This window comes from Castor canadensis, chromosome 3, assembly GCF_047511655.1.
Source record: "Castor canadensis chromosome 3, mCasCan1.hap1v2, whole genome shotgun sequence".
In the NCBI taxonomy this organism is placed as follows: Eukaryota; Metazoa; Chordata; class Mammalia; order Rodentia; family Castoridae; genus Castor; species Castor canadensis.
In genome coordinates this window covers 102,510,217-102,528,016 of record NC_133388.1, presented here as the reverse complement: position 1 = coordinate 102,528,016, position 17,800 = coordinate 102,510,217, and the positions used below count along the sequence as shown (strand labels likewise).

The 17,800-nt window shown below is 39.6% G+C and overlaps 1 long non-coding RNA gene across 1 annotated transcript in view; it reads left to right on the top strand.

The window, feature by feature from the left end:
• LOC141421323 (uncharacterized) overlaps window positions 1-10,367 on the top strand; it is a 207,875-nt gene extending 197,508 nt beyond the window's left edge. Inside the window, exon 3 of the long non-coding RNA XR_012445919.1 lies at window positions 8,691-10,367. This is a non-coding gene — a long non-coding RNA (uncharacterized lncRNA). The remainder of the gene's footprint in view (window positions 1-8,690) is intronic.
• Window positions 10,368-17,800: the final 7,433 nt, after the last annotated feature.

The following is a 17,800-nucleotide window of genomic DNA, read 5'->3' as shown; positions in this document are numbered from 1 at the left end:
CCTATAGGTAGGCTGGTCACTTGGCCAGGGCCCATATGGTAAAGTGAGTCCACATTCCTTTCAAGTAGAAAACATGATGTGCACAGAATATGTCTGTTGATATTAAAATAGGCAAATGTGTTACATCAGGCAAGAATTTCTTAGTCAGTTGAGCAACATTTGTAAGATGTCTCCTGCCCCCCCACCCAACAACGTCATCTTTCTCCCTTTCTCCTCTCCCTCCCCTCTTCTCCCCCTACCTCTTCTGTCCCCTCCCCCTCCCTCTCCTCTTTCTGGTTAAAATTAATTGTGTGAAACTCATTTTAAGAAAGTAGTCTTCAGAGTTTACCTTATCATAAATTCTTCTAAATCTTTGTCAGAGAATGTACAATATTTATTTGAGGCATGTTTTGTCAAAATATGGGTAATCTTTAGAGCTATCTTTATATTCTTGTGAACTTATTTTTCAATTCTGGGTTTTGAACTCAGGGCTCCAGCTTGCTAGGCAGGTGCTCTGGTACTTGAACCATTTCTCAGCTCTTTTTGCTAATAGGGTCTCATAGTTCTGCCCAGTGCAGGCTCTTTAGACTGTGATCCTACTGCCAATGTCTCCTACATAGCTAGGATGACAGGCTTGCACCACCGTACCCAACCCTCTTGCAAATCACATTTTAAAGCAAAATCGAAACTTCTGTTTGTAGCTTTTAGTTGCTTGTGCTGAGTAGACTCAGGATTGCCTTACCCCAAGAGCTTTTTCAGAGTAAGGCAACTAAGGTTGAATGGTTACCTCATTAAATCAATCAATAACGGAATAATAAAAGGTTGTGTTTAATTTGTATTGGACACACATTTTACTGTGAACGAAATTATTGTAGAACTTTCCCAAAACTAAGCAACCTTGAGATGCATGCTTTTTAAATACAAAAGCACATTAAAGTGACGACTAATGCTATAATGTTTCCTTTAATTTTGTGTGCAAAACACCCTTCTCTTTGACTCACCATTCACTGGAATGTTGCCATGAGAAATAGCTTGGACCTTGACATGATGAAAGTGTTTTCTTTAACATGGACCTTTATGATGAGGGCATTTGGAGGCTGTTAGGAAATGACATCATAGAATTGATCTCCAAATGCAGTGTGTTACAAATCTATTATGAAATTGCTTTAGTAGAAGGAAAACAGAGAAGTTGGTCATCTACGTCACTTAAATTCAATTTTACTAATTTTATTTTATAGAGATAGTGATACTAACTTTCTTTTTTAAAGACAGTGATGAAAAATTTGGAGTTAAGTTTAGCCAACGGTTTGAATAGTTATAATATCCCCTATCCCTGGCCACTTTCTTCTTTGCTCTAACACTGAAGTGACAACCTGCTTTCAGTACTTGAAGCCCACTGAATGTGTTCACACTCAGGACTTCTGCATATTTTCACCCAACCCACTTCCAACAGCAGTTCTTCAAAGAGCTCTTTGGAAGTCACCAAGGAAAGTGAATCCCTTCTCTGAGTCATGGTTGCCCCAGGATCATTTCCTTTGTAGCGCTCACCACTGCGTGGAATAACTTTACTTGCTACTTCTAATCTCTTCCCTTTACTAGACTGATGATGTCAAGCACTCTCTCTATTTTTATATATTTTTTATTTTTATTTTTTGGTGGTACTGGGGTTTGGACTCTAGGCCCCAGGCTTGCTAGGCAGGGGTTTTACCACTCAAGCTATGCCCTCAGCCCTTTCTGCTTTAGTTATTTTTTTATTAGGATATATTCATTGTACGGGGGGATTCATTGTGACAATTCTGGTTAGATCATCTCCACTGTCTCTCTTCCTCCACCCCCTCCTTGCAGTTGAGAGAGATTTCTTTGTTCTATTTCATAAATGAAGTCCATCAACCATATACCCTCACCTTAATCTCCTTCATTCACCATCTCACAAGTACCCCCCACCACACACACACACCACACTGTTTTATAGTCCTGTCTTTTGTTATTATTTAAGTTGATGTTCCAAGGGGTTTCTCAATGGGTCTCTGCTTTCTCTACTCAAAGTAGTGAGTCTACTTTGCTTTGGTTCATTCAATTCTTACATTGCTCTCCCTTACCCTTTTGCCTCCCACCACCCCATTTTTCAATAGCTTTCAATATATATCCTTATATCCTCTGCCAACACAGATGGTATGTTTTATGATATTGTTTACTTTTTACCATTCTCTTTTCCTTTCCCTCCTTCTCCGAGTTCCACAGAGTAGTTCCACTGTTACAAACATTTTCTACATATGAGTTTGTTTATGATCATGTTTGTTTTTGTGTATAAGTTTATCTTTTGGATTTATCTTCCACATAGGAGAGAAAACATGTAGCCTTTGTCTTTCTCAGCCTGGCTTACTTCACTTAACATGATGTCCTCCAATTACATGGCTGAGTAAAACTCAATTGTGTATATACACCACATTTTCTTGATCATTCATCAGTTGTAGGGCTCCTGGGTTGTTTACATAGCATGGCTATTGTGAATAGTGCTATGATGAATGTAAGTGTACAGGTGTCTTTGTTGTATCCTGATGTACGTTCCTTTGGGTAATATGCCCAGGAGTGGTATCACTGGATCACAAGGCAGTTCTATCATTAGTTTTTTGAGGAATCTCCATACTACTTTCCATAATGGTTGTACTAATTTCATTCCTACCAATAGTGTATAAGGTTCTTGTTTTGATGCATCCACCAGCCCTTGCTTTAATTATTTTTGAGATAGGGTATCACATTTTTGCCTGGACTGTGACCTCCCTGTTTATACTTCCTATGTAGCTGGGATGACAGGCATGTACCACCATGCCCAGATAATGGTTGAAATGGGATCTTAATAATTTTGGGCTGTCTTGAACCTCAATCTTCTTGATCTCTACCTTCCAAGTAGCTGGGATTATAGGTGTGAGCCACTGTGCCTGTCTTCTATTCCTATATTTAAGTCTATTTTAATTACTACATCTCTGTGTCTATTTATCTTTCCTCTCTCTATACCTCTGAAGTTTAACAGCAAATCCCTATTGTGTTATCTGTATTAATAGAAATGGGTGGGAAAAGTGTGTGAGCAGGGATGGTTTCTAAGTCCCACACAGCACCTGGTAGTGGAGATTTCAGGGAGTGCAGACTAGGGCACTTTAGAGGAAGGGTGCAATGCCTACTGTGGGAACCTTACAGAGAGCTGGAAACTAAAGAGCTTTTTTTAAACTGACCTTTCCCCAAAATATATGTGGTGTCACCACCTTTTTACATTTACCTTTTTGCCATACTTAAATGACTAGAGGGTAACTTCAATGCTCAAGGTTTACTAAGGATGAGATTCTTATATCTTACATGCAATTTACATAGTTCTAAATTAAGGTGTGGCCTGGATAAGTAATTATTGTGATAACCCTAATGTCAGCAGCTTGAATAATGAAACTGGTTTCTCTAGGCCTGGTGGAGCCCACCAAGAAATCCTGTGGAATTCACTGAGCTCTGGGTCATGAGCTACTATGAGAGAGTCATTGGGACTGCTGTCAGCATAGCTCCCTCAGGGATAGCAGGTATTTGTCTTTTCCAACAAAGCCCAGGGCCCCTGGTAACCTTCTGACCCTACCTGGGGAATACTGCATGTCACACACTTCCTCCACAGAACAACAGGGCCTAGGCTCATGTGCAGACCAAGCCAAGGCACTACTAGGAGCTCTTAGCCAGTGATGACCAGAAAGTGATTTGTATTGCTCCAAAGATTTCTGACAAGGCCATTTTAGCCACTTTCATCATCTCCATAAAAAAGGAAGCTCACAGAAGTGCTTATCCTCAGATAATCCAGTCTTTCATTAAACTTTATTCTTTGCCTACACCTCTCTAATCCTGTCTGTCTGTATTCAACAGGCCCCCTCACATCTACCTTACCTGCTCCGTTATTGTGCAACTTCTCTAAACCTACTTTTCCCTGAAAATATTGTTTCTCATACTGACTCACTCATGGCCAGAAGGTCAAAGTCCTCACACCCTCACTTTTCCTCTTCACCCTCATACCAGCGTTCTCCTTTTTTTTTTTTTATCTGCACTCCTCAGTGAGTACAGGCTGTACTTGCTACATTCATTGCCTTACCTCTTTCTTTACTTTCTGTGCTCCTGCCTAGTTCCTGTGTTAGCCTGCTGTCTTCCATCTTCTTCAAATTCCCCATGATCCTCGTGCTAGATTTACAGTGTGCTAGAGGAAGGATTGTGAAGTGCTTTTCTTCAATGTATTGCCTGTGTTGGTGGGGAAGACTACATGACTGTACCTGGATCAGGAGTTGCTGTGTTGTTACTTACCCAAGAGGCTACCAGCTGTCCAGAGTGACTGACAGAGATACCTTGGTGACATATATATATATATATATATATATATATATATATATATATATTGTCTTTTCATTAAAATTGATGCTGCCAACCAAGCAACTCAAAGTGCACCATCTTGTCTAACTCTTGAGAAAAGCAACCATGTTTGAAGAAAATCGTTTCCTACTTGTGATGTAATCTGTAACAGGAAGTCAAATTTAGGGGCATTCAAAGGGACATTTTCTTTGTAGTACTAGAAATACTGGCTAATCAAGACAGGTGACTTCACATTCAAAATTGTAGAAAGGATTTGACCAACACTGTTGTTGTGGATATGCTCCCAATCTGTTTCATGGAAGACTTTTTTTGGTAAATGATACAAATCCCAGGATAATTTCCATGTGGTGCACTTGTTACATTCCTTCATTTATTTGCAGTAGTTTTAGGTTACCTGTTATTAGCCAGGTGTGTCACTTTAGGTACCAATGAAATATGTCTGGCCCCTGCTGCTGGGTGCTGACCCTCTGTGTTGGAACCTGGCAAAGTGGTATATGTGTGTGGGGGAAGATAATGCTCTTCCTGTGAAGTTTCACAAGGGAATTCCATCTTGGAGACATGCTACTCCAGGCAATGTTTCCTAAAATTCAATAGTGTGGCAGGGCTCCATTCATTCACTCAGTCAAATGTGATAAGATAGGATATGTTTTATATGTTGCTATAAAAAAATGGGATCTCTGGGGGAAGTTAGGCAAACAGAGAAGTATCAGGTCCTAAATACAACGGCAGCATGTCACAATTAATCCAATGGTGAGCAGGCTTGGGATGGTGGTCCCTTCAGCTTGCACTATCCCCTCATTGTTCTCTGTCATCCTCTTAAGGCAAGTGTGATGGTCTTCATCAGAGGATGATAACTGGAGAGTACTGTATACACTCATTCAGTCAATAACCCTCTCTATCAATCCCTAACCATAAGCCCAGTATCTGTTCAGACATGGAGATACAACTCTGAGCAGCCAGATGAGATCCTTCTTAGAGAGTTTTTGCTCAATGAAAAGACAGATGCTGATTAAATAATTGGAAAATGAATCACTACAGGTTATGCAAAGTATTATGAGAGTCCATACTTACTTTTTACTTAAATATGATTATGCATCAATTAACACAAATAACACAGTGACCAAAATACAAGCATCACCATTCTGTGATTTGCATTAAGGTAGATGTGATGTGAACATCTGCTCTGCCGTTTACTAGCCCAGTGATCCTGGCAACTTGTGCATCTTTTCCATGCTCACTTTCCATATTTGGCAGTTACTAAAGAAATGGCACCTAGTTCATGAGACTTCTGGGAAGAGTACAACTGCACTGAGACTTTGAGCACTGAGTGCATTGTCTGGTGAACCGTAGGCAGGACACAGTGTCTGCTGGTTAGATATTACCATTGTCAGTGGTAGTAGGTAGTGGATGAATTTCTTTTCTCCTATATGCTTCCCTGTAGAGATAATATTATGGACCCCAAGAAGATTCATACCCTAATCCACAGACTGTGAATATGTTACTTTTCATGGCAAAAGGGTACATTGCAAGTGTCATTAAGGTTCATAATCAGTTGATCTTAAAATAAGGAGATTATCTTGGTGGGGCCAAGTAGAGAGATTAGAAGCACAAGAAGGACTGCATTGCCATGTCAAGGCAATGAAAACTTCAGTCCTGAAGCCACGAAGAAATTAAATACACCAATTACTGGCATAGACTTGGAAGTAGATCCCCCACCACACCTGGAGCCCCGGGGTCACTGACACTCTGCTTTTGGTCTTATGAGACCTTGAACAGAAGAAACCAGCTAAGCCAGCCAAAACTATGAGATAAGTGAGTATTTTTTAAATCTGCTAGTTTTAAATACAGCAATAAAAAATAAACATACCAACCTTTTCATTTTTTAACTTCAGCATGAATTGTAATAATAAAAACATTCATATTTCAAAGAACCTTTAGAAAGTATTCTTGAGATATAGTTTACATAAATTGAAGACCATCAGTATTGAGTACAGTTTGATGATCTTTGAAATGTTAAGTTTATGTAACTCTCAACAAGAACTGTTGCAGAATGTTCCATTACCCAGAGTCCTCTTTTGCACCTTGGCAACAAACCCCTCCCCTGTCACCAGCCCTGGCAATGACAAATATGCATGTTGTCCCTTTGCTTTTTCCTACAGTGTCATATAAATATGGCTCTGTATCTGGGTTCTTTCACTTTCCATGGTGTTTTTGAACTTCAACATGTTATATGTGCTAGTAGTTTATTTCATTGCTGAGCAGTGTTCATTGTGTGAATATATCACATGCACTGTGTTCAGCTTTTGGCTCTTACTGATAAAGCTGCTATGGACATTCAAGTGCAATTCCATTAGACATAGGTACTTATTTCTCTCGCGTGAGTATGTAGGAGTGGAGTTTCTAGGTTTTACAATGAGTACAGATTTGTCTATGTGAGGAGCTGCCACACTGGATTCCATGGTGGCCACAACATTTTGTGTTCAATCCAGCAGTGCCTCGATCCTCACTAGCACTTGGTATTGCCACTTTTTAAAATTTCACTGCTATCTCATCATGGTTTTATTTGCATTTCTTTAATGACTAATTGATTGTTTGTATTAATACTGGGTTATAAATTTTCTTATGAATGGAATATCCTTATCAGATAGATAAGTTTGTGACTTGCCTTTTATTTCTTATGAGTGTCACTTGAGAATTAAAGGTTTTGAATTTGATGAAGTCAAATTTATCAATTTTAACTTTATGTGTCACACTTTTTATGTTCTTTCTAAAAAAATCTTTGCCAAACCAAACCTAGAAAAATTTTCTTGTGTTTTGTACATGTTTTCTAGTTTTATCTATTACATTTATATTTTTGGTCCATTCAGTTAATTTTTGTGTCTGTGTGAAGTAATGGTCAAGGTTCATTATTTTTCATATGGCTATCCAACTTATAAAGAAGGCTATCCATTTTCCATTGACATTTTGCTGATACTTTCTACTGTGAACGTATGTTGAATTTGTTTCAAATGCTCTTTGTGTATGTATTGGGGTTACCATAGGTTTTTCTTTTTGAGTCTGCTGATATGATTTATTTTATTGAAAAATTTTCAAATGTAAGACCAGTCTTTCATTTTAAAAATAAACCTTTGGTCATAATGTACTGTTATATGTTCTTGGATTCAGTCTGCTGTGTTTGTGTTCATGATTTTGGCATCCATCTATATAAGGAGTGTTGGTCTATAGTTTTGTTTTTTTGAAAATATGACTTTCTTGGTATCAGTGTGATGGTGGCCTCATAACATGAAGTTGGAAGTGTCCTCTCCTTTTTATTGCAGATGTTGTGTGACATTGATATAATTTTTTTCTTCAACAGTTGGCTTCATCAATGAAGTTGTCTGGTCCTGGAGTTTTCTTCTAGGGAAGATTTTTCTCTAAAATTCAATTTTAATAAATAGATATGTGATAATTCAGATTATCTATTTCATCTTAACTGAGCATTGATAGTTTGAGACTCATAGGAATCTGTCTATTTCATATAAAGGTAAAATTTACTGGATGAAGTTGTTCCTAATATTCCCTTATTGTTCTTTTAGTGACTGTAGGATCTGTAGTGATGTCTGTGCTTTAATTTTTTATTATTAACAATTAGTATCTTTTCTTCTTTACTGTCTGTCTGGAAATACATTAATCAATTTTAGTAAGATTTTCCAAAGAAGTAAGCTTTTTATTTCATTGATTTTTCTCTATTGCCTTTTTATTTCTTGTTTTACTAATTTCTGCTCTAATTTTTCTTACCTCCTTCTTTTGCTTAATCATTGTTTATGCTTCTCTTATTTTTCTACTTTTCTTGGTGGGTATCTCTGTGAGATGTTTTTCTTTTCTAATAGAGGCATCTAATAATCTAAATTTCCCTCTAAGTACAAATTAAATTTGTATCTTACAAACTGATACATTATATTTTCATTTTTATTCCTGATAAATTTGAATAGATGCTAACCATAATGAATTTATATTATTTGTTGCTGGCTTTTGCTGTATTGCTTTAAATGAAGTTGAACTTTGTTCTTGCATGCAGTTATGTTACTTGGAGTCATTTAGATTCTTTAAGACTGCCCTTAAACTTTGTTAGAAAGAGTCTATTTGTTTTTCTAGAGCTAATATAATCCTACTGTAAGGGTGATGATGTGCTGAGGATTCCACCTGTTGTCCCAATTAAAGTCCTTTCAACCATTCTTGAGAGTCTATGAAGTAATCCCAGCTCTCTGTGAGCTCTGGGCATGATTTTCCCCTTGCTGTTTGCTTTGCCTCATTGTGGGTCATTTTATCTCATGCTTTTCCAGATCAGAACCCAGTCAGAAATCAAGGAGAACCTTCTTGCAATGTCCCCAACATGGCACCATGTCCCCAACATGCCATCTCTGCCTCCATGATCTCCCATCTGTGTCTTGGTCAGCAGGAGGCCCAGCCTGTTCTTGCACACCGACCTGGATAATACTTTCGGAAGTAGGCTGTGATCAGCATAGGATTTGGTCCTGTTTTCCTTTCTGCTTGGGATTATGATCCTCTGCTGCCTCCTGTCCAAAGCCTGAACTATTTTTAGAATATTTTGTCTGCCTTCTTGGTTTAGGTTGGGAAGGTAAATCTGATCCCTGTAATTCCATCTGGACTAGAAGGGAAAGTCCCATTCTATTTTTTTTTAAAGAATTGTATATTAGGAACTTGAGGTCTGAGGTTTTTGGAACTTGTAATGGAATAATAATAAATTTAACTTATGTTACCCTCATGAAAAGCTCCCTTGATACACTTTCAGCCTGTAAAACTGTTCTGGATCTCCATACTTTTATGGTTTCCTAATATCCTTGTAAGAAGATGTATGCTTGTTTAGATACTTAGAGATTATTTGCATTCATATGCATGTATTTTATACTAATGTACTTGTACACTATAAAACATATACATGAAAGTATAAAAAGATGGTCTCATTAAAAAATATTGCTTTGTCAGAAGTGTGATTAAATGTGCTTTTAATTTCAATATAAATTTTTAAATCAGTTTGCCAGTTTTATGTAAAATTCCAGCTGGGGTTATACTTGGGATAGCATCAAATATATTCATTAATTTTGAAAGCACAGAGACTCTAACAATATTGACTATCCCAGGGTATGTGTATAAAACATTCTTTTTATTTTTAGTTGTCTTTCATGTTTGTGTTCCCCCAGAGTTCATACACTGGAATCCTAATCCCTAGTGTGATGGTGGTAAGAGAGGTGGGGTCTTTGGAAGATGGTTAGGTCATGAGGGTAGAGACCTCTTTAATGGGATTAGTGCCCTTCTAAGAGTGACTCTGGAGAGCTCCCTCACCTCTTCTGTCATGTGTGGCCACAGCAAGAATTCGGCCCTGTATAAAGGAGGAAGAGGCCCTGGTCAGATGCTGAATTTGACATTGCTTTGATTTTGGACTTCCCATCTCTAGCACTGTAATTAATAAATGCTACAGTTTGAGTTACTGTGTCTATGCTCTTTTGTTACAGCAGCCTAAATAGACTAAGACAGATATGATTATATGTCTTACCTAAGTGTATATTATTTTAAGAGTGTGCTTTAGGATACATTTTATAACTTAAAAGAAAAACACAAAACAAAACACTGAACTCATTCTAACTTAATAACTTGTGGGGAGAGGTTCTTCCTCTCAGAAATTTGTGAGATCTATTGCTGCATTTTCTTGTTCCTCATGACACATAGAGTGTCTTGACTTCCTTGTCTTCTACTTCAAACAAGAAGTAGAGGACATCCCATATGAGCTCATAAACCCGTACTTCTTTTCTTCCTACCTTGAGCAATCACATATACCCTTCCTTCCTATTGTAGGGGAAGAAGTGCTCTCCTGGTGACTGCTAGAGTTTGGGTCTGGAATGTCTCTCAAAGGCCCATGTGTAAAAGGCCTGGTCCTCAGCTTGGAGATATTTGGAAATGGTGGAACTTTTAAGAGGTTTTAGGTTACTGGGGAATGTGTCCTGTAAGGGGATAGTGGAGCCTCAGTCTCTCATGTCTTTGGCCATGATGTTAGCAGATTTGCTACATCACAAACTCTGCCATGCCTCCAGTGGAGCCATAAAAGCAATGAGCCTGCCTAATTACGGATGGAAACCTTCAACACTGTGAGCCAAAGTAAACCTTTTCTCTTTATATAATTGATTATGTCAGGTCTTTGTTATAGTGGCAGATACACTTACAAACAAATGATCTTAATGTTTCCAAAAAGTATACACAACTCTCTTCAGGTTTTAACTTATATTCAAGTGTACTTTTGAACAGTGTCCTTGTAACTTGGCAAATCGGTTTTATATTTTCTCCCATTTTTATCATGCCCAGGCATCTGCCTACCTTGAGTTGTGCTGTATTCTGTACAGTGATATTGTATCCTGTACACAAACAATAAAATGTTCCTACCAGAGCTTTCCTTAAAGTCATATCATGTGCCTTATTAAAGTTGGGTTTTAACTTGTAGAGAATTAGTTTCTTACAATTTTCTGGTTCTTTATGCTGTGTGATGACTTAGCCTAATGACATATGGACCTTCCCATCCTCTTTTACATTCCCCACTGAACAGAGTATTATTCTTTTTCTATTTTCTTTTAGCCATACAGTTTAGCTATACCTAAACTGTATTTTAAGCCAAGAGACAGGGACCACACATTGACCTTAGTTGTTTCAGGAGAGCTTTGGAGGCATCAAATGCACTTTCCTTTTTCATTTGTTCCTGGTGAAATCAGTTGCTGATTGAGGTCAAAGTTTCAGTTTGGCAATCTGAGTCTCTTATTAAATTCTGATCACCTGCACGTGACTGTTCAGCATCACAGTAGGCAAGGGGTCATTGTACAAAGACTGATGTTGCTTCTACTTATTTTCCCCAAAGTATCCAGAATGTGGAAAATGTGATCAACTGATCATGTCAATGAAACTTCACAGTGAATGCATCCTTTTGAATTTCCCTGATGCAGTAGCGTTCAACCTAAACTGTGACCCATACTAATTTTTGGAGCAACTGCCAGAGATGATGTAGGGGAGAAAGGTTACATCACTATGGTGATAACTGTGGTGGTGAGGCATTTGAAAGGCCTGCTGGGGAGGCTGGGCAGGATGGTTTGTTGACAGGTTTAGCAATTGTAATGGGATTAGCAGTTACCTGGAAATTTGAAGAAACTATTAAACCTCAGTATAGAGAATGATTAAGTAAAAATGAAAGACAGGACTATAATATAGGTACAGTGGGAAGTTACTTGGAGGAGGGGGGAGAGTGAATGGAGAAGATAAAGCTGGGGAATATGGTTGATGGGCTTCATATACATATATGAAATAGAACAATGAAACTTCTCGTAATTGCTTTAAGTGGGGTGGGGATGGGGGCTGTGGGGGGGAATGGTGGATATGCTTTAGTCAATGAACAATGTAAGCCTATCTAGAATTGTCACAATGAATCCCCCCTGCACAATGAATACATGCTAATAAAAATGAAAAAAAGGCGTGATTCAGTTTAATGTCTACTTCAGAGCCATCAACGGCTCACCATTAATGAGGTCACAGTACGTATGTGACACAGGTTACTCCAGAGGCACCTGCACACCCATGTTTATTGCAGCACTATTCACAATAGCCAAGTTATGGAAACAACCAAGATGCCCCACTACTGACGAATGGATCAAGAAAATGTGGTATTTATACACAATGGAATTTTACTCAGCCATGAAGAAGAATGAAATGTTATCATTCGCTGGTAAATGGATGGAATTGGAGAACATCATTCTGAGTGAGGTTAGCCTGGCCCAAAAGACCAAAAATTGTATGTTCTCCCTCATATGTGGACATTAGATCAAGGGCAAACACAACAAGGGGATTGGACTATGATCACATGATAAAAGCAAGGGCACACAAGGGAGATATGAGGATAGGTAAGACACCTAAAAAATTAGTTAGCATTTGTTGCCCTCAATGCAGAGAAACTAAAGCAGATACCTTAAAAGCAACTGAGGCCAATAGGAGAAGGGGACCAGGAACTAGAGAAAAAGTTAGATCAAGAAGAATTAACCTAGAAGGTAACACACATGCACAGGAAATTAATGTGCATCAACTCCCTATATAGCTATCCTTATCTCAACTAGCAAAAACCCTTATTCCTTCCTATTATTGCTTATACTCTCTCTTCAACAAAATTAGAGATAAGGGCAAAATAGTTTCTGCCGGGTATCGAGGGGGTATGTGGGAGAGGGAGGAGTGGAGTGGGTGGTAAGGGAGGGGGTGGGGGTAGGGGGGAGAAATGACCCAAGCATTGTATGCACATGTGAATAATAAAAAACAAAACAAAACAAAAAAAACGAGGTCACAGTACATAGACTGTGCTGCAGCAAGGGCTCTCTGGAATCCTGTACCTTCAAATTCAATCTAAGAACTTAGAAGGTTCCTCCTTTTAGGGGTTAGAAAGCCACATGTGTGAACAAAAACTAAGTCTGGGGTGGAGAAGATTTTCATGTAGATTAAATCCTACAGTGTTTCATGTTTCAGATTTCAGGTTTTTAAATGTCTTTACCTCTATTTGAATTTTGATGCTTATGATACATGTTTTAAGAATTTTTTTTGTGGTACTGGGGATTGAACTTAGATCCTTGTACTTGCTAGGCAAGCTCTCTATCACCTGAGCCATACCCCCAGCCCTTTAAAACTTGTTTTAGCATTTCATGTATATATAGCAATATAACCAGATAATAGCTAATCCACTCATTCTGTATAGAGACTAAATACTGATTCATTTCAGTGTTTTCTTTTTTTGCTAATGCTGGTGTTTGAACTCAGGGCTTCATGCTTGCTAGGCAGGTGTTCTACCATATAAGTCATACCTCCAATCCTTTTTGTTCTCATTGTTTTGGAGATAGGGTCTTGATTCTTTACTCAGTCAGGCCTGGACTGTGGTCCTCTTATTTTATGCTGGGGATATGCCACTAGACCCAGATTTTTTATGTTGAAATGGAGTCTTGCAACCTTCCACTGCAACCCAGGCTGGTCTGGAACCATGATCTTTCTGATCTCAGCCTCCCAAGTAGCTAGAATTATAGGTGTGAGCCACTAGCACCCAGCTTCAGTATTTTCTTTTTACTAGCAGAGCCCTGGATAACAGACAAGCAACACAAAAGGTGAGTGACTGGCAAGAGCCTTTTTTGATGCCAAAAACAACAGGAACTGGTCTAGGAACTTCCATTCCCTTATTCTAGGCTTTACCTAAGATCTTCTGTAAGGCTTTCCTTTAAAATAAATGCCAGTTCCTATGGTAGAATTGTTAGTTTCATGTAAGCAAATATGCTTCCAAGCACTTTTGGGGTTACTCTCTTAGTAGCTGCTGAGAAATTGTTACTTAATATGAACCTGTGAAGGGAAATCTAAGATACCGATTTTCCATGATGGGAGTCTCTGGGGAGGCTGTTACATTCCCTTTTTACAACAGGACCTGGGGTTTTTCAATGTGGACAATGTGTTCAGACATCTTGTGCCACCTTAGGTTGGTTGGGCTCTATTTTGGACAGGATTATTTGGATATGTCTTTCTTGTTCTTCTTCCCTCTTGTGCTCATGGATCTCTAAGCATGCCTCATCTATGTGAAGGCACCAATTAAATGTAGTGCCTGTGTTTACACTTATAGCCACATTAAAAACAATGCAGCTGCCACTACCATGGTCTCCAAATGCCCCACACTTAAGTTTCTTCTTATCGCCAAGTAATAACGACTGCTGTAACAGAGAGAATTGCTGTGTGAGGGAAACACACACTTCCCAAAGACCAAATATGCCCTTAGCTAGTTGCTTTGTGCTTCTCCACATTGGTCCAGATTGCACTAAAGAACTTGTGTCGCCTTCTGAATTCCAGTCTGCTTTCATATTTGTCATTTAATTCCATTCTCAATGATACCTTCTGAAGGTATTTTGAAATTTTCTAGAAAAAGAAGCTGATGATTAGAACAGTTAATTGATTAGTCTAGAAACTAGCCAGTCAGTGGCAGGGATGGACTTGAGCCAGGAATTGAGGATCCACATCTGCTGCACACTCCCTGGCTTCATAGTCTCTCCATCATCTTGATTTCCTGCCCTGTGCAAGACTGGATGGTTGTTTTTCTCTCAACTGACTTTGGTGGCTCACAACAGCTAATCCATCATGTCTCTTAGTTAAACCAGAGTGGCCTGGCCACTTGTCTCTCTTTTTTATCGTGAATTCCAATGTTATTTTGGCACAAGTTTCATAAGAACAATTGATGAGGAAGTTACCCTTTTGTGAAAAATTATGGCCAAGTCTCTGTCTGACACTCAGAATCTCCTCTCCTTTTCAAGGTCATGGACTTATAGTTGGACACCTGACTGCCCATCCAGACCCCCAGAATCAGCCTGCTTTGCCAGTAGGGGTAGCCATAGTGACAGGAATGATTTGTGTCATCTTGAGGTCCATGGCATAAGATAACTAAGTAGGTTCATGTTCCCCTTTTGTGAGCAGAGATAAAGTTTTTTTCCTGCCACCTGGCCTCAACTCTGCAGGACATGGTGGAGAACATAGATGGAGGAACCCAGATCCCTGAGTTCTTGTCAACAAAGCCACCTGCAGGCTTGGAAGGCTCAGCATGGATCCAATAAAAATGAGCACTCTGTGTTAAGTCACTAAGTTGTTGCTGGATCTTTTTGTTGTAGCAACCAAGCTTTTCTAAGCTTGGTTGTGGTGTCTTATGACCAAACCAATGGAAACCTTGCTCATGGAGTTCCTCTGTGTGAGGCAGCCAGAAAATAACCAGAGAGTTGTTTGCAAAGCAAATCACCCCAAAATTTAGTGGCTCAAAATTAAGAGCTAACTGTTGTTAGCTCTTAATTCCATGGAGTTGGTTGTGTGGACTTCTCTAATCTGGGCAGCCCCTCAAGTTAAAGGCTCTACAAAAGATTGTGCTGGTGAGGAGTGGGTGTCTCTCTTGCCAGGCCACCTCTCATCTTTACAGATGCCAGCCCAAGCTTCTTTATAGCAGGAAGCACCCAAGTGGATGCTGCCAGCACCTTGAAGCCTTGCTGCTGAAGACTCTCACAATCTAAATGTCAAAGCAAGTCACGCAGTGAACTCAGATGCAAGGGGTGGGGAACTTGCACCCCTTACTGGGAAGAGTGGGCACGGTGGGGGTGCTGGAGGACCCACTGTGACCATATTTGCAGGTTTTCTATTGTAGAGCAAACAAGGGTGAGAAGACATCCAGGTGAAATAGACTGCTCAGTGAATACAGCTGGCCCTCCCTATCTACAAGTTTCATATCCATGGATTCCACCAACTATGGTCTGCAAATATTTTAAAAAATGCATCTTCATTGACCATGTACAGTCTTTTCTTTCTCATCACTATTCCTAACATTTAGTGTAACAACAGTTTGTATAGCATTTACATTGTATTAGGTGTTACACATCATCTAGAGAGGATTTGAAGTCTATGGGAGGCTGTGTGTAGGTTATGTACAAACACATACCATTTTATACAGGGAACTTGAGCATCTGCAGATTTTTGTGTCCATGGAAGGTCCTGGAGTCAGTCCTCCCGGGACCCTGAGAGATGGCTTATTGTGCATGATAGCTCCTCCTTACCTGAAGCCTCACTTTCTGAGGTTTCACTCACTCATGGTCAACTGCCACCTCAAAATAATCCTATAGTGCAACAGGGAATGAAGATGTTTGCGAGAGAGGAGAGACTACACACACATAATTTTATTACAGTATATTGCTATAATTGTTCTATTTTATTAGTAATGTTGATATTATTGTCTAATTTATAAATTCAACTTCATCATAGGTACGTGTGCATAGATATGGTTCAGTACTATCTGTGATTTCAGGCATCCACGGGGAGGGGGTGTCTTGGAACTTATCCCCACAGAGAAGGGGGGACCCTTAACAGGGAACTATGTGACTAGTGGCCACATGGAATACCAATATTGTTACTAAATGCTTACCTTATATTAAGACTCACTCTGCAGCCACTGGGAAAGACCTTTCATCCACTGAGTCGTTTAATTCCAAACAGCACAGTGGGTGGAGGATATAGAGAGAGCACAGAGAGGTTTAAATGACTTTCCCAAGAAGGCACATGTGGCAGAGCTAGGCTATTTATTCAACCACCTTCTACCTCTTTGGGAGAGGTGACCTTCTGTGGCCCTGAGATCTCCAGAGTCTAGAGCAAGCAGAGGATGTGAAGTCAGAAGTATGGCTTAGGAATACTGTCCACAGGTAGAAAGGAGCTACCCCAAAGACCCAGGAGACAGAGGTTTCTGGAGGAAGAGCCCAGAGGCAGCATCCAGGGCTTTTACTAATATGGACTGTCTTAGTCGCCAGGAAGTGCTTTGTTTCAAAAACAGCTGGTGCTTTTCCAGGAAGAGACTTGGCGCAGGGCGCCATTCAGCTCATGCTTAAGATGCATGGGCCTCCGTGGGTGGTGGGGAGGCCTCCTCCGGAACTGCAGGAGGTGGTTCCTCATTCCTGCTGGTGCCTAGATATTTATGCTTGGGGCAAAGGCCCAAAGAGGCCAGCAGGAAAGAAGGGTTTTCCCCTGTTCCTTTCCTTAAGTTGGAATTGTTACTGTGGAGAAAGTGTCTCAAAACACAGTTGAGGTAACTGGAGAAATTGGTTGAGGAGAAGATGCATCCTAAGAACAAAATTTGAGCTAGCCTCATTGGAATGTGCCAGCGTTTATAAGCAGGGATTCATGTTTTAACAGGTAAAAAGTTGGAGGTAGAGGGTACATACCAGAAAGGTGGCAATGAGCAATCTATTTTGTTTTGAAGAACATGCTGCATTTAGTAAATACTTATTAATGCTAGGCGCTGTTGCCTGCATTCATTATGAATTAAATCATGTAAGCCTTATGCACACCTTGTCAGGTGGCCACTACTATCGTGTGTGTGTTTTACTTGCAGGGAAATTGAGGCTCAGAGAGGCTAAATAAGTTTACACAATGTTGTGAGCTAGAAAAGGATGGAGCTCAACCTCAGAGGGGCTATGGATTCCCTTCTATGATGTAAATCTTCAGCCAAATGTTGTGCACAAGTATGACTGCAAGTACACAAGTTTGTGCATGTGCACATGTGTATGTGTGTGCATGTATGAGTATATGTGCATATGTGTATTTGTTATGTGAGTGTATGTGTTTGTGCTGGTATATGTGTTTATGTGTGTGTGTATATGTGTATGTGCATGTGTGTATGCATGCATGCATGTGTGTGGTATTCTGAGAATGCATGCATTTGCCTGCATAACTGCCATCAAAATTTTTTTGGCTTTCTCATTCTTAGGGGGCCATTTGTCCTTTGACGCCAGTGCTTCATTCATCACTTGCCATTTCTTATCAGCCTGTAGTCCCTGGAAAGCTATTTCCCTTGGAAGATGGATGT